The sequence below is a fragment of the Phyllopteryx taeniolatus genome, chromosome 17 (assembly GCF_024500385.1).
Source record: "Phyllopteryx taeniolatus isolate TA_2022b chromosome 17, UOR_Ptae_1.2, whole genome shotgun sequence".
In the NCBI taxonomy this organism is placed as follows: domain Eukaryota; kingdom Metazoa; phylum Chordata; class Actinopteri; order Syngnathiformes; family Syngnathidae; genus Phyllopteryx; species Phyllopteryx taeniolatus.
The window spans coordinates 14,023,989-14,047,889 of NC_084518.1; the positions used below are offsets into that span (position 1 = coordinate 14,023,989).

The window sequence follows — 23,901 nt, forward strand, 5'->3', positions numbered from 1 at the left end:
ATTTGATAATTTTAGGTTTTTAGTTACCAGTAGTTCCTATAGTAGAAATAAAAAAAACGCTCTGCAAAAGCCACTTTTATTGTTGCTATTTGTATTATTTTTTTAAAATTTTTTTTACAATTGTTTTTATTGCAAATGTATGATCCTATTTACATTTTTGAGTGATTTTTCATAGTTTTAGCTTAGTCAGTTGTAGTTGAATAGTTCCTTGCTATAATACTCAGCAAGGTTGCGATATTGCCTTTTATTGTTGCTCTCCGCGCAGGTTTGCAGCTCTCCCACACGCCTCCCACTTCATCGGCCCATCCCTCGCATCGCCCTCCTCCACCGCCACGCCACGCTGATGTGTGTCACTCAAGGTGGCGACAGGCTGAGATGGCGCTGCCGACGAGGTCGGTCAAGCGATAAGCATGTCTTTCTTTTTTTTTTTTTTTTTTTACACTGCTGCTTTTTCCTCTTTTTTCCTCACTCCCTCTACCATCCTGCGTGGCCTTTTGCAACCTGTTGCTATGTGACCCACTGACCCGTGTCTTGACTCTGCTTTGACAGCAGCCATCAAAGGACTTGACTATTGCAGGACACTTGTGACAGCCTCAAACTGGCTTTAAACAAGAGAGATGTTTTATATTAGATAAAGCAATCTTTTCTAGCTGTTATGCTTTATAACTGAACTTAATTAAATTATTTCATGGTGCCTAATGTACTAGCAGCAGGAGGGCTAATTGGGAACACATTCACAATGTACTGATCAAACAAAAGTATTTCAGAAAAAAAAATCAGCAAAACTAATAATTTAACAATATGTTCATTGTCTGTAGTTTCCAATGGTGTAGTCCTACAGTTGCAAGAAAAAAGTATGACCGGGATTTCGACATAAACTGGTGATGAAATGTGATGTGCTCTTCATCTTCATCAGTCACAACAATAGACAGTCTGCTTTAACAAGTATGTTTTGAAATTTTACTGGTCACCATTGACAGTGCAGGGTAGGAAAAGTATGTGAACCCTTAGAATAATGGCTTCTTCAAGAGTGAATCCGAGTCAGGAATGAGCCAACCCAGAGTCCAATCAATTTGATGACATTGGAGGTGTTGGTATAGAAGCATTGCCTGATGTGAACAATGCCTGGCACAAAAGTGCTCTCAGAATACCCAAAAATTAATAATTTTGAACTTGGCCAGAGCTGGTATCTAATAACTTCAATCAACAGTCAGAATGATTGCCTATAAATGAAGAAAATCCACCACTGTTACTACTCTCCCTCAGAGTGCCCTTCCCGCCAAGATGACTGCAATAGCACAGCGCAAAATGCTTAAGGAGGTTAAAGAAAATCCTAGTGTCTGCTAAAGACACTACTAATTGTCACACGCTAACATCGAGAACAAGTGAAACGTTACCCAAGAATTGATACTGCTACTGCTGTCCCAAAAGATATTGCTACAGGTTTGAAGTTTACAAAAGAGCGCTTGGATATTCATTATTGTCCTCACGGATGAAATCAAAGTTGAGTTGTTTGGAAGGAACATATATTGCTGTGTGGGGAAAAAAAACAATAAGTCCCCGCACACTACAATCAAACCCTCATCCCAACTGTGAAGTATAATAGAGGGAGCATCATGGTTTGGGAATGCTCTGCAACCTCAGGGCCTGGTCATGCAGGTAATCCCAAAAGGGCCACATATATATTTCTTGCAAATTTATGATGCATCACCATCATGAGGGATGGCTCACTTGCATGAGACAGAAAACGGCAAGAAATAGGTTGTAAAGTGTTCTACAAGGTGATTGAAAAGTAACTCCCTATTTTAAAATACTTCTAATTTATTCATGTTGTAATATTTTTCTCAATTTTTTTTGTGTATGTTCCATGATTAAGGGAGCAAGTCTATTCTACCAAACCAACGACTTTGGAAGAACTTGAAGGGAGAATACGAGAAGTATTCCATCCCACAAGAGTTCCTTGTGAAATCATTTAATGCGGTTCCCAGGCAGCTTGAGAAACTGGCCCATGCTGGCGCCCATATCGAATTTTAAATAAAACTCCATGCATTACACTTTCTTCTCATGTTCATTTCTTGTAAGAATTATAGTTCCGAAATAAATTACAAGTACTTAAAAATAGGGAGTTACTTTTCAATCACCCGATATAAGTCTTGATCCATGAAATATTTTGACAATAGCATGTCACAGACATTTTAGTAAGACACCTTGGGACTGTTTTAAATGGTGAAAAATGCATGATATGTCTCCTTTAAAGCTTAAAAACAATGCCTTGTGTATTCACCGTGAACAGATGGCACGGGTGTGGTGACGAATGTGTCGAAGGAGGCCTATTGCTTCTGCTGGAGGCGAGTCACTTCACACCAAGACTGCTATCATTATGTCGCATTACTTCCATTGCAATTTACATTTAACCTTTTTGCCATCACTGGTATCCCTCGGTGCTGGTATCACCAAAACAAAGAAAAATCTGAACACACTTTAACACTTTAAGCAAGCTAATAAAGGGAGGCTTATTGCTTCTCCTGAAGGTGAGTGAGTTCACATAAGAACTATGCTATGCTGCCACTATGCTGCAATTGCTTCCTTTCGTATTCTGGTTCTATCACATTTTTCCTTTTTGCCATGACTGGTATTAGTGGTGTCACACCCACAAAAACCTCTCCCAAAACAGCCAAAGAAAAAGCTTTATTTACTCCTTTAGATGTTCGCTGAGCTGAAGTACTGGACATCCTGTCTGGAAACCATCACCCCCCCCCCCCCCCGATCAATGACAAGCTCTCCAATATGCAGCTTGCATGCAACTCTGCAAAACGCTCATCTGCATGATTTCAATAGCATGTTATCACAGATGTCTCTGTGTTATTTATAGCTGTCGAGTGGAACAACAGTTTCACAGGCCTGCTGCTGACATGGGATGTAAACGAGTGAGGTAAGTATAGTTGAATAGATATCCGTTTAAAATTCGAACGCTTCAAAAAGGGTACAATTTAGAGTTCCTTCATTGTTTTATGGAAAAATATGCCTCAAAAGTCAAACAAAACTAAAACAGTGATGGCAAAGAACAAAAGAATGATGATAATAGAACAAGAAATGCAGCTATACTGTACTGTTCTGTACTGGACTGACATATAGGAAAGAGTCTGGCTGCTCAATACAATATGAGCAATCCAATTAAATATAAATGTATATACACAAATTAATTTAACCCAGCAATTCATAAGGTAGCTTGGAAATGACCTTTATGTATCTGCTTGGTGTCTTCAAAATTGAGTCCATTTAATCTATTTTTGTTTTATTGTACATTGATTACCTTCTCTTTATACATGTATGACAGCTAAAAATGTTAAAATGCTTCCTAAGGGAAAAATAGTTGTTGAATTAGAACAAGTTGTAAATCAACCATCAACGGATTGTGTTCTTTTTTTTTTAGAGGTTCTACTGTATTGTGTTGTTATGTTCCCCTTCACTCATCTAGCGCAATGCATATCATAGTTCTAGTGCGTGCGTGTATGTGTGTGTGTGTGTGTGTGTGTGTGTTGGGGAATGAGGTTGTCACAGCATGCACATGGGATGTTTTCACAGTGATCACTTTGGACAGGGTGATTTACTTCTTCTGAGACCATGTTGAGAAGACGCACGCACACACAAGCTCGCGCACACACGCACATGTCTAGATGAGTTCCTACCATCACATCCCTTCAGAGCACATTACATTGACTTTCATTCATTTCCTGAAGCCTTAACGCTAATCCTCACCTTAACCCAATTTATATTCTAACTAACATCGGGGCCTTGTTCGCTCATACATGTTCACGCACACACCCGAGTACTGCACACTCGAACTTCAAAGTCCAAAAAGCAGAAGTGGTGCAGGGAATTTATCCATCCATTTTCTATAGCGCTTCTATTGCGTGGGTGAGCTACAATCCATCCCAGCTGACTTTGGGAGAGAGGTGGGGTACATCCTGGATCTGGTCGCAAGGCAAATCCAAAGATAACATTTTATTGTTCCCCAATTTAACACTCCCATAAAAGTCACTGGAAGGCCGAAGTCCAGCTCACCCACGACCCTAATGTGGACAAACGAAATTGGATGGATAAAATGTTATCTATGAGCAGAAGAGCATCTTACAACCATTTATTCAGTCTTCTGTAAATGACTACAGTGACGTTTAGGCTATCGGATCCCCTGGATCACCTGCTCTTTCTCCGTTTTTCCCCCCGGTGCAGGTGAAAAGGATCCTGGGAACACTCGGGTTCTGCTTTTCCATGAGACTCTCATTGCTCATGGTTCAAAACGGAACAAAGATCTTCTCTGTGTTGGAACGCTTGGGAGAAATCCAAGCCACACTGTAATAGCCCCAGTGTAACAAGTGAGTAAACCGGATATGGATCTACTGTATACGTACAGTACACAGGAGATGAAACTCTTATTGTTCGGACCTGAAAAAATTGGAACCAAACCGGGACTTTATGCAATTCTGTGGGTCCTGTTGGGGACCGGGACTTTATGAAATTCTGTGGGTCCTGTTGGGGCCCTGATATGTTGCAGTAAAAAAATATGAACTGCATTTTTCTGTCTGTCTGATCAAGGCCCCTGGTGTGGGAATGTCCTGTTCCTGACAATCAGGAAACCCGCTTCTGAGTTTGGCCAGGGCCCTGGTGTGTGATTGGAAGGTTCAAAACCCTGTTTTTGGCTGAAAAACAGACATCCCGGTAAAAGTGAGACCTATGCTATGCCGTTTTTTGTTTTGACTGGGGGGGGGTCCTTGGTATGGGTTCGCCAGTTGTTCTGTTTGAAAAGGAGCCTTTGCATCTTGAAATTGTATTTTGTGACAGCCACAAAATAGATAAATGTTTGAAAATGGAAAACATTGGATGATATACCATTTTCCAGCCCGACCAGGGCCCCTGGTGTGGGAATGTCATGGACCTGAAAATTGGGAAAGCCACTTTTGAGTCTGGCCAGAGCCTTGGTGTGTGTTTGGAAAGTTTGGAACCCCTATTTTGCGACAACCAAGGACTGAAAATGACTGCAAAAATTACATCAGGTAAAAGTGAGGTTTTTTTTGTTTCAATGTGGGGGTTGTCCGGTTTTCCTGGATGGGAAAGGGGCCTTAGGAGTTCAAACCTTTGGTTTTGTGACAGCCCAAAAATCGCCGCCAGGTAAAAGTGTCATTGTATTATTTTTTTCTGTCTGGTCAGTGACTACTGAGTGAAAAAGGGACCATGGAATTGCAGGCTTAAAATCCATTTTCTGGACCTGACAAAATGGCAGAAAAAAGGTCAAGATTCCTACTATCCAAGATACAGTTATTAATGGTGGAGAAACTGCATTTATTGGTTACACCGCGGACCTCCGCATATTTGTGGTTTGGCATTCATTGGCAGATATACAGTGGGTACGGAAAGTATTCAGACCCCCTTAAATTCTTCACTCTTTGTTATATTGCAGCCATTTGCCAAAGGGTCTGAATACTTATGGCTGTGTGATATTTCAGTTTTTCTTTTTTAATAAATCAGCAAAAATTTCAACAATTTTGTTTGTTTTCTGTCAATATGGGGTGCTGTGTGTACATTAATGAGGAAAAAAATTAACTTAAATGATTTTAACAAATGGCTGCAATATAACAAAGAGTGAAAAATATAAGGGTTCTGAAAACTTTCCGTACCCACTGTATATATATATTTTTAAACATATCCTTCGTTGTCTTTGGAAAAACTATTTCTGGTTTTCTGTAACATAGCAAAATGTCTGAAAATTATTCATGTTATTATTTGTGGCAAATATTGTCTACAGTATGTATGCTATGTATTGTATTATAGTGTCTCTTTGAGACAATGAGCAGTAACTGTTAGCCAAAATGTGTTGGTGCCAAAAAAAACAAAAACAAACAAAAAACAAAATAGTTGCCATGGCAGAAGGTAGAAGGTGGAAGTCCGCAGGCTAGCACAGATAAGATGTTAATTCCTATGTTTGCTGTGGCTGCTTTCACCAAACTAGGACTTAACACAGCATCAAAACCAGTGGAATCCGTAACAGCAGCTCAGCGGAGCATCGCTAAACCTATCTACGACTGCCAGTTGATGTTGGCACTGCGTCGATCCAGTGGTTTCGGGTCAGTAAACACCGAAGCACTATTCTTCGAAACCTCGGCCTGTGTAGCATCGGCGTTATCCTCCAGCGCAGACTGACCCAGAGCCTCGGCACTAACAATGCAACTCCTCTGCTTTGCTGTGCAATCAAATATTCATTGTTTTGCACTAGACTGCACCATTTCAGTAATTCTTCCTCTTCATCACAATTGTTGACTTGTCTGTGTGTTTAGCTGTAAGCTGTTTACTGTACTGTAATTGTAAGGTTACAACAGATGGGTCTACACTGAGGAAGAATGGTGAGAAAGTGATTAGCGCAACTACCTCAAAATTCAGAGTTTCTGGGTTTGAATTTTTCCTTTGGTCTTCCTGTGTAGAGTTTGTTCTCTCTCTGGGCAAGGAACCTGGTTTAGTTTTTTTGCCCCTACTGACTGAAGAAAGGACTGTAGAAGTAATGGCTGGAAACTCAGTTTTGTGGACAGACAAGTGTATCTGGGGGCCATACAGTAGTGTCTGTTTGGAAGCTTTCCTGGTCCTCCTGGCTGAAAAAGCAGCAATGGCAACACTGTCTGGAATCGCTATTTTGCAACAGCGATGGACCTGACAAAATAGCAGTCAATGGACTACCAGAAAAGTCATGATTTTATGCCAGAAGTGTACTTAGCAGGAAAACGCTAAGACCATATGCCTGCAAGATAGGATGCCATTCATCAAATGTTAACAAACTAGACTCGAATGTGGTAGAGAACGAAGGTTGGGAATACTTCCTTCAAGAGAGGTTTTCTCATCACCTTGGAGTTTGGCAGGAGAGGGAGAAGTCAAAAGCCAGTCTGACTCTCAGCCAATGTGTCAAAGCTTTGTATTCTTTCGTTATGAACCCTCGCATCCCAGATCAAGTGTGTTGAAAGAAAGCAGATGTTTGGAGCAATCCAGATTCATGGGTTCAACAGGTGGCCAGAGACATGCATGTGGACTATTCACAGGTTGTGACACCACAACAGACAGACCAATAGAAACGTGTGGTGCTTTCCCGAAACAGGCTCTCTTGCTTTTAAGGACTGAAGCAAACTTGTCCAGTATCTCTTAACTTTCAGAACATCCCATCATTAGCAGCTAGTCTTGCTACTGAAAGAACATTGCATGCTTTATCTACTCAAAAGACGCCAAATGGCTGAGAGGCAGCTCAGAACATTAGCCAACCTGGCTCTGGCGACAGCGGAGAGGATGTTTGAAGCTCTTCTGCTGAAGTCATTAGAAGGCTTCTTGCTGCAAACGCTCCAGCTGGATCCTACGACCAGCACAGTTCTGTCTTGTCGATGCTCTGAGGGCTGCAAACTGGGCAAAAACCTTGAATTTCAGACTTGGACACAATTTACATTTCTTGATCTTGTTACTGGTGGTACCCTCAAAAGTCACATTTGCACCAAGCAATACATCACGATATGTCCGATCTGGCTTTGTTTGTAATTAGCATGACAGCATACCCACACTAGGAAATATTCCATTTGTCACTTTCGACATCAGATCTGAAAGATGCGGTAGAGCATCAACATAAAGTGGCTTTGGATGAGTGCAATACGTTAGCCTTTGTTTTGTTTCTAGTAGGAGTAGCAGTCTTAAAATTTCAGACTTACCAGTTTTCTTGAATGCACCATCAGATTGTATTGCCTTGCCAGTGCAGTGGTATTATATACATTCAAGAAAAGCGAGGTTGGAAATTTCAGAAATGTGCTATGGAAAGCCAAAGTCAAAATTCCAGCTATCAAAGATGCAGTAGTAATAGTAGTGACACTGCATTTATTGATACTAGATACTGTGTCTCGATTTAACCTTGACTGTTTTACGTGGAGGCACCGTAATGAGATACTGGTCAACACGTGTGTCTCATAGTGCTGAAGTTCTGCGTATGCCTTCCACTGTGGCGTTTCCATGTTCTCTCATATTTGAATACAGTGGTACCTTGACATAGGAGTTTAATTGATTCAGTGACTATGCTCGAAACTCAAGTCACTCGTACTGTATATCAAATATATATTTTTTTCATTGAAATGAATTGAAATGCCATTAATCCGTTCTAGCAAAAACAAGAATATTTTGTTACGTTTTTAAGAAAGAAAAGTAGCACTTTAATGAAAAATATAAACATAAAAACATGATAAAACAATAAAACAGTATGTAAAGAAATAAACTGGTTTTATAATTAAGCTGAAAGTCACACACAGACACTGTAGTACATTTGTGTGTTGTGTGCCTTTAAGGGGTGTGGCGTAGTGAGTGACATCTGGAGCTCTAGCCACTTGACGACTCAAAGTTTTCTTTGATTAATGAGGAATATTTTTTCAGAACATTTTGATTGAAGTCCAAATTGTACTTCCACAATAATGAGACAGAATTCACACAATGATCTTATCTTTGGACGTGTGAAGTCTGGCCACATGCCAAATGTGCACTCTCTTAACAATTTCACAGTTCACTGACCAAGAGAGGCGATTAACAATTCTCCCAAGAAAATGTCACAACTGGACACAAACTCATAGTTAATACATAAATTATGGAAGGTGCACTTCCTTCCACAAACATCTACTTGAGTGCTGGCTAAAGCCACAAACCGTTTTCCATAAAAGATTTACCTAAGGGAGGAAAAAGCCAACATTCCTGCACAGCGGCCAGACCGAGTCCACAGTTACTAGTCTGCCTGTCTTATTGGGTTTAATGGCAACCTTGATAGGAAACATATCAGACAATCAAGTATTTAAAATAAATTGTGTCTGACCTACCAATAATAACAACCTATCTGTCCTTCCAGACAAAATGATCTGACTTGGATGCTGCATTCACGATAGTAAGCATCCTGTGGTATTTCATCACAAGTTACACTGCCAATTACTGGCCTGGCATGCATATACTACATTAACCATCAGCTTTGCAGGTTCACAGCAACACAAAGTTGCACGGAAAACAAACTTCGATCTTTGAACTTTATCCATTTACATTGTCTTTAACCGATCGCTCCACAATGTTGAGTGCGTTTATGTTCACGTTTTTTAGGTCTCTCTCACTGCTTTCCATTTGCCTGCATTTCACCATAATTTTCATTCTAAACTCCAGTTTCACTTGACATAAAATGAAATACTGTGATACGCTTTTTGTTAGCAGCTGATCAGCTATTAACTTCCACTGCTGCCAATAGATGGTGGCCGACTTGTTAGAGCGTCTGCCTCACAGTTCTGAGGACTGGGGTTCAATCCCCGGCCCCGCCTGTGTGGAGTTTGCATGTTCTCCCCGTGCCTGCGTGGATTTTCTCTAGGCACTCCGGTTTCCTCCCACATCCCAAAAACATGCATTAATTGACAACTCTAAATTGCCCGTAGGTGTGAATGTGAGTGCAAATGGTTGTTTGTTTATATGTGCCCTGAGATTGGCTGGCAACCAGTTTCCAGGTGTACCCCGCCTCCTGCCCGATGATAGCTGGGATAGGCTCCAGCACGCCCGCAACCCTAGTGCGGAGAAGCGGTTTAGAAAATGGATGGATGGATGGATGCTGCCAATAGCTATGCGGACCTTTCTCTGCATCATCGTGAGAGGTTTACCACCTGACTCCCTCTAGTGCTACATAAAACAATCACTAAATTCAATTTTCAAACTTTGCATATATAATTAACCAGTACACTACATTTGTTGGCAAGAGTTCAGTTGTATTTAACTTTTAGGTACAATATATTTGCATTTTATCATTAAGAGCTGTAAGCATAGTGCTAATGTTAAAACTAGGCATAACGTTACCGAGGCTTAAAATAATATTAAATACACTTTTAGGACTAATAACACTTACTACTATGTTACTGTATTTTAATGCTGATCATTATGGTGGTACTTGCCAGCTAAGGACATTTTGAGAACCACTGACCTAATAGATGCCAACCCCATCTTTAGTTGAGTAAATAAACTCCCTTAGAAATTATGAAATTAAACTGAAAAAATCATGGGTATCTAAGAATTTTTTGGTTTCATTGCCTGGGACACTGTTTCAAAAAATGATCTGAACAGTTTGGGTGCAAGTAAAAATCCCTGAGGATGGGCATCCATTTGCAAAAGCTGACTGAGAGGCCTGAGAGCTGCCTTATAGCGTATTAAGGTTGCATGTCAGGAGGAAGGAAGGAGGTGGGACGGAAGCTACTTGAGCAAAAGGGAAAATAGCAGCAGAGTAGATGAGTGGAAAGCAAAGCGGAGAGGCGACTCAAGCAGTCGTCCGGTGATCATTTTACAGGCTGAGGGGAAGTGTTCCTGCAGAGGGAAAGGAGCCAGACAAATGAGTTGAATGAGGGCTAAGTGGGTGGTAGCGCTGGCCCATTACACCACTACACAAGCCTTGGACATAGTCGCAGGTAGATAGATGCAAGCGCAGACAAACTGACCTACGCGTCTGCCTACGAGAGCGTTAGCCAAGATGTCCTTTGAGCCACTTTAATGGGTAATCTTAAGAAATGTAACCTCCCAACTTGAACACTAGTTCAATAACTGTATTTACCTTAGTTCATGATTTAACTGTTGAGCCACTTTGAACTCTGTTGCTAACCAAATCAACAGCACCTCCGGAAGCTAAATGATTTGCAATATGATGTGGCATCATTTAAAGGAGCCATATTGCATCTTAATGTACTAAATGCCACTTTATCCAAAATACCCCAAGGATAAAAAACAATATAGGAGACTTTTTGAGTGGGCTTTCCTGTGTCATGCAAAATGAGCCCCGCCCTCTACTATTTGAGCGCCAACGTGTGAGTACAGCTTTGCGTTGCAATGACGACCAGTCTACAATTTATTAAAAAAAATAAAAAGAGCCCTCATGGACAGTGAAATCATTGATTGAATCTTCACTCATGGAGGCAGCACTTTATCACCTAGTTGCCGAATTACACTAAGGGCTCTATTTTCATAGCGCAGTGTGCAAATGCTGGCATATCCTGATTTTTCTGCAAGTGCAAGGTTCACTGGCGGATGGGAAATTAGTCAACCTTTGAGATTGTCACTGACAAGCAATTGTGTACAAGATATTAAAAATGCAATCTTCCATGATATGTGTCCTTTAAATAACCAGAAAAGATGCAATAAGAATAATGAATGTCTCAAGTACACGTCATTATGGAGCAAAAGATGTTATTTTTCGATTTCAACAAAGAAAATGAAACATTGGCATGAACCCCTGAGTAAATATTACATTTTCCATACTTGCTTAACACACATCTGGACGAGTTTCCGGATGCTCCTACTTGTTTTTGCCATTGTCGTGTCATCTGATGACATGACAGTTATGGTCAATAAAATCCACATTGTTTAGGCTGTTAATTCATCCGAAGTGTGTCCGGATGGTTTTCTTTGGGAGTCTGTATCGGAACATTGTGCAGTCACTTGGTTTGTTCTTGAAAAATGCTACGGATTCCCTTCATCAGTCCGTGTAATAACAAGCAGGACACTGATTGCATATTATTAGAGAAAATAATATTTCCATGTGTTCGCAGGAGCGCAATGGAAGTGTGACAGTTCGTTGGAGAATTCTAAGCTTGTGGAAGGTGACGTGTGAGCGAGCAAGAGCGCAAAGGCAGATGTTGCGGCCCGGAGGTGACTTGACACATGCAAGGAAGAAGAATATGACCCAGATGCTCATTTGTTGACTAATCTCTCACCCGCCACCTTTTTGCACATGCACACCTGGGACACATGCATCCATACCCCCACTCACTTTCACTTGCTGCATGTTTTTTTTTCTTCCCCCCCACTTGTCAGCATTGACATCTTTTCATATTTCTTCACTTATTCAGAACTCTCAGCAGTGTTTTGGAACGTTGAGGTCCAATCCAGCTCCAATGCATAGTTGAACATCAGAGGAAAGTCAATGAGGTGTGCTGGAGATGACAAAGAAACTAAATTCTCAAAATGTTCTCTCGCTTAGCTGTGAAGCAGGTTCAGTACAGTATGGCTGAGTACCCAAGTGTTCAAAGGTGCACTTTGGTTCCGCCCGTGGTTGCCGTTACGTTCCCTTGTGGCCCGTCACATTCTGAACGGGCCCCTCGCGTTTCCCACAAAGTCGAATGAAGCTCCTCTGCCGGGCCGGGCTCCAGAGTTGGCATCGGCGCAGGTGGGCACATACTGGCACTCAACATGCGTTTGGTAATATTAGTTTTCTGTCAGCAGCTAATTCACTAAGCCAGCTCTTGTACCAAAACATACATTAGCTTCTTTTTCACATACACATTGCACAGCACACATGCTCTGTCTTTCACACTCTCTTACACACACATACACACAGACATTCAAAATTATGCGTTATAGACAGATATGCCATTGCATTGTAGGCAACTTAAAACCCATGGCTTAGCTTCAGAAGAGTTGTAGTCAGCATTTACGGACTGCCTCCAGGTTGATACCCCTTGATTATGTACCGTCAGGTTTAGTTCTGTTCACCCCCTTTTATTACATCCTTGAGATGGTGTTTCCTCACCTGAATGCTCCGTGCCCAGCCTCAGGTTTCTTAGGTCATTTCAGTATTGTGTTTTTTACTTGTGCGAGCGTGTATGTCTGAGGTCATTACTAGTTATTTTTTACCTCTTTTTATGTGTGTGTGTGTGTGTCTGTGTCCTTGTTGGATAAGTGGTGGGTGGGTTGATTTTAATTCATGTAAAGCACGTTGGGTTGTATTGTATGTATGAAAAGCGCTATATACATTTTGTTTGATTATTACAGCCGCCGAGGTTTCTCATCTGCACCGTGACTGCAATGTTTTTTTCACTTTTGAAAATCTCGGTGGCAATCACAGCCTGTCACGTTTGCCCATCCCTTCCCCCTGTGTGTGAAGGGGCCTAAAGGGGCCTTGTGTGAAAGCAATTTAACAATTTAAATATGAAAAAATTACCTGTTCAGGGTGTAACCCGTCTCTCGCCCGAAGACAGCTGGGATAGGCTCCAGCAAGCCCGCGACCCTAGTGAGGAAAAGCGGTACAGAAAATGAATGGATATATACTGTAATACTTGGGATGGGAGACGCTTTCTCTGACTGTTCTGTACTCCTAATTCAGTGCCATAGTCAGATTTAGTAGCGTGCGATATGGTCTGTGCGGATGTAGCTCAACTTTCCGTGGCTGACCGGACACAGCCATTTGGCGGCAAACTAGTTGAGATTGAATCAACAGCGTAGTGCACTCCGTTTTAAAACCAATTCCACCAAATTCTTAACCGTCAATGAATGTATTATGGGTCCTACGCGGATTGTCACTTGACCAAACCGGAAAGCAGGTTGGCAAACCTCTTGTGTGTGCATGATAACTACGGGCTGACGACATGATGGTTTGAACCCGAACTTGCTTGAATATTGTTTTCTTTAAAGTTGGCGTCTTTGGACAAAAGTTAAATCCATGGATATCATTTATTTAGGGCTGGGTTTATGATATGTGTTAACAAGAATGAAACCTAAACATTGGATTTTGTCATCTTTGGTGGCTCTTGAAGCCAAAAAGCAAAACAATAGACATTGTAGATGTCATATTTCCACAGGTGCTTTGTCCCGGTGTCCTGCCGTAGGGCTCCACCAGTCACATGAACGAAATGATTCGTCCTGTTTGGTCAAAAGCGGAAGTTGGTGGTGCATAACCCCTTCTAGGCTCATCCCGGTAGAAACATAGCCTTCAGGTTTTCCTGATCCTGAGAAAAAAGCCGTGTTGCTCAAGAGCCGTGATAAGTGAGCACACACTCCCACCATGACTGGTTGTCACTCATCGTCGTCGCTATGGTGACAGTCCAGCTACATAACCTTCCCACACTAGTCATTTTCAACAGTATAACGGAAGAGTTTGTGAAATGTTTTGCCTAATAATATTGTTGGCAGCACAGTGCTATAGTGTTTATCACTTCTGCGTCCCAGTTGAGAGGTCCCAGGTTCGAATCTCAGCTTTTACGTGTTCTCCCCTTGCTTGTGTGGGTTTCCTCCGGGTACTTCCACTGAAATTCCAAGAACAAACATGTAGGGTTGATTGAAGACTCGAAATTGTCCATACATGTGAATGTTTGGGTTGTTTGTCTCACCCTAAGTCAGCTGAATCAGGTACTCACCGGTAGTCACCGAATGAGGTACTCCAGAACTATAAAAAAATGGATGGATGGATATCATTGTTAGATGCGACTCTTAATACTAACTTTTTACCATATGTGACTTGACATCGTTTATGACTTTTTGGGCCCGTTGACCAAAGCACTTCAGGTCTCCTTATTGGCGCACAGTAGGGCCGTGAAACTCCCTAAAGTAAAAGGAAAAAAGTTCCAAATTGCATTTACAAGCTGCGCAAAGTGTATCTGAATCCATTTGTATCACTGCCTGTCAGCGCTCTGATGACTGTGTGCGTGTGTGTGTGTTTGTGTGTGTATGTTTTGTGGGGTCCTGCTAGCAAGGCCCCTGGTATCCAGAGGAGGAATGCAGCAGTCTCTTGAAAAGTAGTTATCAGCTAATGAGAATTCCACTCGGAGCAGGAAGGAAGGGCTTAGAATGCATGTCCCTCAGCGAATTGGGGCGAATGTTAATCACGATGCTTGCGTGCGCGCACACACATACAAATGTGCTCGCACACAGGAACATGCAGAGATGTGCAGAGGTTGACACATGAATGGATGGACGAGGGGGGGAAAATGCAGGGATGTTTTTAAAAATCTGTGTTGTTGGGAACTAATTGGTTTCAGATGAAAATCAGCGCACACAAACTTGAGAAGACACTTCATGTGTTTCTTTTTTTCTTTCTTTCTGCCTTGCACTCGTCCCTCTCTGCCATTTCTCTCCAGGCTCTTCCTGCCTTCCTGGTCGGTCCATTCATTAAAGAACGCAACATGGACATCAATACCCGGGAAACTAAAAAGTGATGGAAGGACTGACTTCTACTGGGACTATCTTGCAATGAAAAGCATGTATCTCCAAATGTTCTGACTTAAAGATGTAAAATTCATAACTTTTGGAGATACAGTGGAAGATCTCATGTCAGATGTTTTTTTTTTTCACAAAAGGACTTGCGCCTTAGTTGAATTAAATTGATCTAATGCTATGAAGAAAAGAAAATAGTGGTAAACGTTTGTTAGACCGTCCAGCTTCATGAAGTGCTTTAATGCAGACACTTTCAATTTCAGTGAATGCTCAAAATTTGACCGTTTCGAAAAGCAATGAGGATTTTCAAACTGAATTAATCTTTTTCCACACAAATTTGGGCCGGCTTCTCTTAGTAGTTATAACATTCCAAAACGAAAACTTCTGAATACAAGTAAATAACAATAATTTGATATTTTAATAACGTATTTGCTTCTTTTCTCATACTGTATTTAAATACAGGGGTACCTTCCACGTTAATTTGTTCAGTGACCAAACTAGTGACTGACTTTACTGGGACTGTATATCAAATCAATGTTCCCTATTGAAAGGAGTAGAAATGAACTGAAATGTCCGTTCCAGTCTCCCAACAGCCGCATTATTTTTTACTTGTTTTTAATTAATAGAAATTGCACAGCATTGTTTCAAACAGTAAAAGAGAATACAAAGGATCAATGGAATTTCAAATTATTTCAATAGGATTATTGTTTAATGAAATTGCAAGCGCATGCACAGATAGACCACTAGTGGTGCTTGAGAAAAGTTCCCCTTTGCCTGAAGCCCATTTTTTCTTTATTCCTCTCTCTCTCTCTCTCTCTGTTGACTTTTTATATCCACTGTAGCTTTCGTTCACATCCTTTGTAAATAGTTTTACTGACTGTGTTGACTGTGTTAACAGAAATTAATACCTAACTTAAAATACATCTACAGCTTGTGAATAATTTTGGCGATGGGTGCCCTTATTTTTTGGCTTCAGCACCTGCCTCATAAATGTCTGTGCACGTGCCTGTTAAATTTTGATAAGAGTTTGGTCATGGAACAAATTAAATTAGTAAGTCAAGGTAGCCCTGTACTTCACATCAGATGTTGGTGCTTCAATATCCCACCTTCTCCAGGTCCTGTGTGAAAGGCAAAGCAGATAAATGCTGCAATTTTGTCGGATTCCTGCTACCATTTGCCTTTTTTTTCTCTCCCTGCACCATCTTACTTTGTGTCCAGTGAAGGACACAAGTCCTCTGGAGAACTCCTGTCCCTCATGAAGAGCCGCACCCCCCAACCTGTCCCTCAACCTACTCCTTGTGCTTTTTCATAAGCTATTATTTATGTCTGACAGACCTCCTCCAGACAAATGGCTGCCATATGGAGAAAAAGACAGAGAGGTAAATGGGGACGGAGGAAGGAAGGGACGAAAACTCTCCCTGTGTCGTAGCCGTCATCTTGCGAATACCTCCGCGATGCTTTCAGGCATCATGCGAGCTGTGTCAGAATGACCTACTGGTGTGCGTCGATGGAGATATCATTATTGTCTTCTTGGAAAGAGCTACGGCTCCTGTGGGCTGTCAGCCGCCACTTAAACGCATCCCTGCAGCCCACAGGAAGACATGAACCTGCTTATACGTGTCATATACAGTATATGGTGTACAAGTCCATATTGAATCCACATGCACTTCATCTTCCTGAAAGGGGTTCCTAAAAATTTGACCCTCATATTGTTGAATAGGCGAGGGAATTGTTTTTTTTTTTTTTTGTCGGGGGGTATTATTCTATATGTTGGGTATAATGCTTGAAGCAACTGATATTTTAACACATTGCTGCAACATCACATGTAGACAGACTATGTAACACTACTCACAGGCTTTTATGTTTTATCCGCTGCAAAAATAAATAATACTATTATTACTGCAGTTTACTAAAGCCTGTTGCCCATCGAGTGACACGGCATCTACCTTTCATAAGCGGTCGACGGTCGGCCACTGGTGTCGTTGCAATTCAAAATTTTAATTGCTGATGCACGGCATCGCAACGTCACAGATGTAACAGCTAATCAAAAATGCACGAGCTTTCACATGCAAAAATTACATTTATTGGTTTTAAGCTTAAGCAAGTCCCAGTCGGCCGCCACCGCACTGCCAAGGCTTACAAATACCGTATATATGGTACACATATAGTGTTTTACAACAATACTTTATTTACTGTAGAGACTTGTGGTTGAGATAATGCAGCGTATAGTTTCCGCCAACAAAACAATCAGTGAATGGGGCAAGGCAGCCTCTCAAAATATCCACACTCTCTTTTAGTCTTTATTCTCATCCCCTCCCTGTTTTGTGGCAACCCACTTCTTCCTTGACAATTGACATACAGTACAATCTACTTTATGTGGAGGCTCAAAACCCGATACAGGGTCGCATTTTTCCATTGTAGCGCGTCGGTAGATGTGCAGGGCTCAATCCTTCAATGTGTGGGTGTGAGGCTCCGACTGTCATTTTTCGGCGATGGTCCATTTCAGTCGGGTTCGGTTGCATCGCACGGTGTATTAGTCACTTAGTTGTGAAACTCTTCTTCTATTGTGTCTGTTTGGCTGTATTATATTGCCACCCCACTCCACAGTATATTGGTCATTCTATTCATTCCAACCACTAAAGCAAACAAACAAAAATTTAACAAAATTCTGTAGTCTGTAAATTACCTTTTTTCCAGGGTCAATCAAACACCTAAAGATTTACAAAAGGTTTGATCAGCTCCTGTATTATTATTATTGTCATATGTCCTCAAATACGCCTGTTACTATCTGTAGATGAATAAATTCAATGACGTACTATTTGCGTAAATCGTAAATTAATTCTCTGTAGCAGTATCAATCATAACTGAGCATTAATGCCTTTGTAAAGGCAGATTTGGTTTTCGTATTGGATTTTATTAAAATATGTGTCTAACATTTTGAGCAGTGAATGCATGTTTTTGTACTGTACTCTGCTCCCAAAAGTAAGATATTTGGCATGTGGGATGATGTATGAAAGATGGGTGTAAACTGATATTTTAGTAACTTTCTCTGCTCGTGAAGAATGCGAAGAAAGGAACGCATCTAGGGAGTCTTCAGCATCTGGAGTGTCCCCTGAAGTCCAGATGTTCTGTCCGGCCTCACCATCTTTTCAAAACAATGACAAAATACATGTGGAAATATCGTACTGACTGATACATCATCTCTAATCGTAGTTAAAGACGCATAGCGTAAGATCATCTTTAATGCCGCGTCTGGACCTTGTCTTGCAACATGCGGTAAGTCACTAGACGAGTTCATCTGAGAGACTCTTTATATGCTTCGGTGGGTACTGCCGTTTTGGTTAGCCACAGAGTTCAAACAGGGGATCCATGGTTAACAATTTAGTGCAGGGCTAATTCTGGTGTATGTGTCTTGGGCATCTGGGGGCAGTATGAGACAGCCATCCGAAAACATGCATACATGGAGCCAGAGGAGATTTCACAACTCCTCAGCAGTAATAAAGTATTAGTCGATCTTCGGAGAGGATAAAGAAAATGTGACTGTGAGTACTGTTATATTGTCTGTCAACATGAGTGTGTACCATTTGTGTTCAAATACCAGTTGCTTAAAGGGTTATTACACTGACATATAGTAGATGCTAATCGTTGCCCATGATGTTTCCCATTGTGTTAGCATTAAGCTAGCGGAGTAAATGCTAAGCTAAGTGGTCGTTTTAAATAAACAAAGTGTAATTGTCTTTGTTTTATATTTAGTTTGACAATAAACTTCAGCTGGGCGTGGCAATAAACAGTGCAACTCTCTTTTTTTGAACGACGACACTCATCTCGCAACCTGCTTTAGTGTATAAAAAACAGCGCCTATGAACCGAAGTAATTACACTTTTCCCGATGGAAAAAAGAAGCGTGCATTTGAGGGCGGTGTTTACTTTTTTTGGGATACTATAGATTCCCCCTGAATGTTATTCTTTTAAAATCCAGCCTCTTGTTCTTCCCAGACTCTCGAGAGTCAAGTCTTCCTGTCAGAATAAAAGTGTCTCTTATGTTTAGTCCCTGAGGGAGCAGCTGTCCGGCCAGCTAATCCCCCACTGGGCCTTCTCCTCCTCCTCCTTCCTCAATCTCCCTTCCTCCCTTCCTGCCTTCCTTCCTCTCCCCGTGTCTTGTGTAATAGCTCCCTTGTTCCCGCTGGACAAAACAGCACCTTTGTGGCCTCTTTTGCTTCTTTCTCCGCAACTCTCTAACCCCCTTCACACACATTCGCACACCAGCCCGGATATCTCCCTCTCGTCAGAACCATGAAATACTTTAAAAAAGCAGGAGTAGGGACGTTGTAAACAGCAGGTTTTTGAGTCGGGCCGGGCTCAGTGTCCAGCAGAGCAGAGAGGCAGGGCTTTGTTATGAGGGGGATTAGTTAGTGAGGTGTGGGGAAGGTTGCCACCTCCAACACCACACACCTACACCACCCACACAACTGCCACCTCCTCTAATTAACACCATACTCACTTGACGCACTCATAAAAATGAAACAAATGCTCACAGCTTGCTCATATGTGCAGTTTAAGGCTACAGCTTCTAAAATGGAAATATGAGGAAGGTAATATACAGTCATGTATGTATGATGTTAAAAATGAAAGGATTTTAGCCCATACAGAAACTTTACAAACACTTTTTCTATTCTTTAAAAATGCCTTTCTGAAAGTTGATGCTCATTTTTGAACAACTCTAGTTAAGTGATATTAGTTTTACTATATAATTGTGTAATAATTAGAATGTTAAATCTTGAGAATTAAAAAAATCATTCTAATTGATTTTAAACAATTTAAAAAGTGAAACAAAAACATAAAATACAGATTTTTACCTTTCAATATTTCTGTCTCTGTCAAAAAAAAAATACTGTTTTCATTTCAATATGTCAATAAGTCAGAAAGGTGGTGGGACGGTGGTTAGCACATCTGCCTCACAGTTCTGAGGACCTGAGTTCAAATCCCGGCCCCGCCTCTGTGGAGTTTGCATGTTCTCCCCGGGCCTGCGTAGGTTTTCCCCAGGTACTCCGGTTTCCTCCCACATCCCCAAAACATGCGTGGTAGGTTGATCGAAGACTTGCCCTTATTTGTGAATGTGAGTGCGAATGGTTGTTTGTTTGTGTGTGCCCTGCGACTGGCTGGCGACCAGTTCAGGGTGTACCCCGCCTCTTGTCCGAAGATAGCTGGGCTATGCTCCAGCATGCACAAGACCCTAGTGAGGAGAAGCGGTACAGAAAAGGAATGGATTGAAGTCAGAAAGGTGCAATAAGTCAATTTGCTTCAATTTTTATGACTGTAATATTTTGATGTGCTGTGATTTATTTAGTCTTGGAAATCTTTGTGTATAATTTACAAAGTATTTACAGTTTGTGTAATACTGTATTTGCATTTGCTTTTTTAGGGGGGGGGGGGGGGGGGGGGGGGGCTAAAACGATGCTGTAACATGCATATTGTCCCTCACAGTTTTACATGATTAGTGTTAGTATTGCAGATGTTAGAGGAATATTGAGAGATGTTCTACACTGATGATCGTTATTTGGGGAAAGTGACCATCTGTGTGTAATTCTATAAGGAAAGAAGCGCTGTCCTCACCCCCAGCACCCTTCTCCATAATGATTAATTAATAAGCCATTACCTGCCATAATAAACTGCACACTTGAATTCAGCTGAGAGACTGTATATGTGGTTCGGTAGGTGCTGCTATTTTGATTAGCAACAGAGTTCAAATGGCCTTAACAGTTAACTATTTATTGTAGCGTCTATGCACAGAGTTAAGTACAGTTTGTGCCTACTTTTTTTTCAGAATCAACTGCATGTGTCTGGATGGAAGGTGTATGCTATAAAGACACACATGGGAAGTGTTGGGATCAATCAATCCAACACCTGAAGGGAGTCACTGCGAGAATAACAACACGATGCAGGTTAGGCTTAAACTCTTTGATGGGAAATATCAGATGCCTTTTGGAGGTCTTTTCTCTCAGGCGTCATCTCTGGCTGTCTTTACGCTGAACTTGCCATTCGCAGGCAGCCTCTCTCTGTCTCCTGTGGTGTGTTTGTATGCTTTGAACACATCAAACTGTTCTTTTGAAGGTCGCAGTCATAAAAACGTCCTTTGATGGTCTTGTCACTTTGTACAGTAATGCTCTTGCTCGCTGCTATCCAAAACTCCAGACGGACATGACCACACCTCTTCAAGATGTAAACAGTGACCAGCGGTAACAGATGGAGGTGCTGTGCTTTGGTACCTTAAGCGGCCTCTTACACGACACGTTTTCATCTGAAAGGAAAAAAACAAAAGACTTTTGTGTTGCAATACTGTCTGTGGCATAAAGCTTGCATTTGGTGCTGGTCTTATAGATCTGTTAAGCATTGTATGCACGGTAAAACGTTTTTGGAGTCTATTCCAGTAAGTCCCCCTTTATTCTTTTTTTTTTTTGCATGATCAGACTGCCCACCATCCGCAGCCCCTCTTCCTTCTTCCACCAAGGTCTTCTGCTGCTCCCTCCACAGTGCTGCGTTGTGTATGTCTCCCCCATACACTGAGATACCCCCCTGACCGGAGGCTCGTCGCGAGACATGTGGATGCGGCACAAAAGCCATCGCGAATTGTTCCACCTGGCTGATCGCTCAATTTCGTCCGCTCAAAGGATCTCAAATGACGCCTTCATGCATGTTGGCCATGAGAGGCCAAGAACAGAAATAGGATGCTATGTAATATTTATTCGCTAACACTATTGGTATGATCCTCAAGTGTTACCAGGGAAACAAGGCGATATTTAGTAATACACTGACACTTTCTCTCACATGCACGCACGCACACACACTCATAAATGCATGCCTGTGTGCTTCCTCACTTCCTATTGAATATGATATTCCATTCACTGATATTAAGTCAGGATTGAACCCTTGTGGGGATGTATTGCTGTATGATGCAGTGTATGACGCAAGCACTTTTGAGGGTAACCCATATCAGGAAGCATGCGAAGGCCACAAAGAGAGTGAGAGAGAGAAGGTCGGAACCTTCTCGGTGTCGAGTGACGGTGCCTTCCGCCCACCATCACATCCAGTGATGCTATAAATAGAGCGGCGAATCCATTTATAGCTCAATGCCACATTCTGATGCCGAACGGATGACACGTCTCAGTCATAGCGCCGCCGGAAAATAAGATTATGTCTCCATCGGCAAGGGTTCGAATGTGTTGCTGGTTCACCTTCGATGTTAACATAACCTTGTTAGACGTTTTTTTTAGATTGCAGTCAAATTATGAATGTTGGGAATTTTAGACTGTATTCTTTTGTCCAATTGTAATTAACATTTCGCTAAGCCATACACTGGAAACACTGGGCAATCACAATGTAATACAAATCGGAGGGCAACAGTTTTCTGGCAAATGTTTTTGAAAAAAAAAAAAAGTTTCCAAAATTGTTAAAACTAACCCAGATTAAAGCAGGCTAAAGCTGTGTTGTTGAATCCCTTTAAATATCAGCCTAAATTAAAGACCCTCAAAAGTGAATTCAGATATTTGATTCTGAGTGCCTCATACATTTGAAGATAATTGCTGAAAACGTGCAAAGACTGAGAACAGTGGAAAACTGAATTGTGGAGCTATAGCATTAAAGTTTTTTTTTCTCCCCATTTCAGTTTGTGGCTAAAATGGCGACTGAGGACGCACTTTGGCATCCGGCATGAGTCGCCATTCTCCCACTGTATTAGAACTGAGCGCCTTTTGTTCGCATCAGTGGCTATCCGACGCAGTTGCGAGTTGCTGAGTTATAATTACATGGCCCTTTTTTTTACCACTAGAACGTGCGGTTAGCTATCGAGCTATTGTATGCTTCCCTGAATGCCACGGAGTGATTTTAATTCCCAAGTGTCATTTATTTGGTGTTATTGAGACTATCGTAATATGTTGGAATGTATAGCATCGTGGTTACATGACTGGCTGGAAGCATATGCCCCCAAATGTATATCATGTAGTGTGAGCCACAGGCTGTATGATGTGTGCTGCCGTGTTTAATAAACGGTTAACTTTCCCTGAAATGTCTCTGTTATGTGGACCTACACACTGACACAACCCCAAACCAGGACGTGACGCAGCAGACGAGCCAGCCGCCCGTCCGCACCATCCGGAAGCCCGTTAGCAAACTGATGGCTAGCGCCTCTCATCGGGATGTGGAAAGCCCTGCGACGACTTTTTGGGATATACTCGAGCAACCGGAGGTTTTAAGGAGTTATATTTTTTGCAGCTCAAACATGTCGGGATATGTAGGCATAAGTAATATGCTAGATGTGGTTTCGTACCACTTCCTGGGGAGACATTTAGGCTACCTGGTACCGTGTGTGTTTGTGTGTTTATGTGTGTATAATATGTGTGAGTGGGTGCGTGTGAGATATTGTGTCCCTTTTAATTCACCTGATCACTGCAGCACAGAATAATACAACCCCAATTCCAATGAAGTTGGGACGTTGTGTTAAACATAAATAAAAACAGAATACAATGAGTTGCAAATCATGTTGAACCTATATTTAATTGAATACACTACAAAGACAAGATATTTAATGCTCAAATTGATAAACTTGATTGTTTTTAGCAAATAGTAATTAACTTAGAATTTTATGGCTGCAACACTTTCCAAAAAAAGCTGGGATAGGTGGCAAAAAAGACTGAGAAAGTTGAGGAATGCTCATCAAAACACCTGTTCGGAACATCCCACAGGTGAACAGGCAAATTGGGAACAGGTGGGTGCCATAATTGGGTATAAAAGACGCTTCCCTGAATTGCTCAGTCATTCACAAGCAAAGATGGTGCGAGGTTCACCTCTTTGTGAACAAGTGCGTGAGAAAATAGTTGAACAGTTTAAGGACAATGTTCCTCAACGTACA

The 23,901-nt window shown here is 41.6% G+C and overlaps 1 long non-coding RNA gene across 1 annotated transcript; it reads left to right on the forward strand.

Moving 5' to 3' along the window:
* Positions 1 to 227: 227 nt before the first annotated feature.
* Positions 228 to 23,014, forward strand: LOC133467272 (uncharacterized). Its single transcript, XR_009785177.1, has 6 exons — positions 228 to 392; positions 2,873 to 2,932; positions 4,234 to 4,376; positions 11,619 to 11,718; positions 20,821 to 21,245; positions 21,464 to 23,014. It is a non-coding gene; the product is annotated as an uncharacterized LOC133467272 (long non-coding RNA).
* The last annotated feature ends 887 nt before the right edge of the window (positions 23,015 to 23,901 follow it).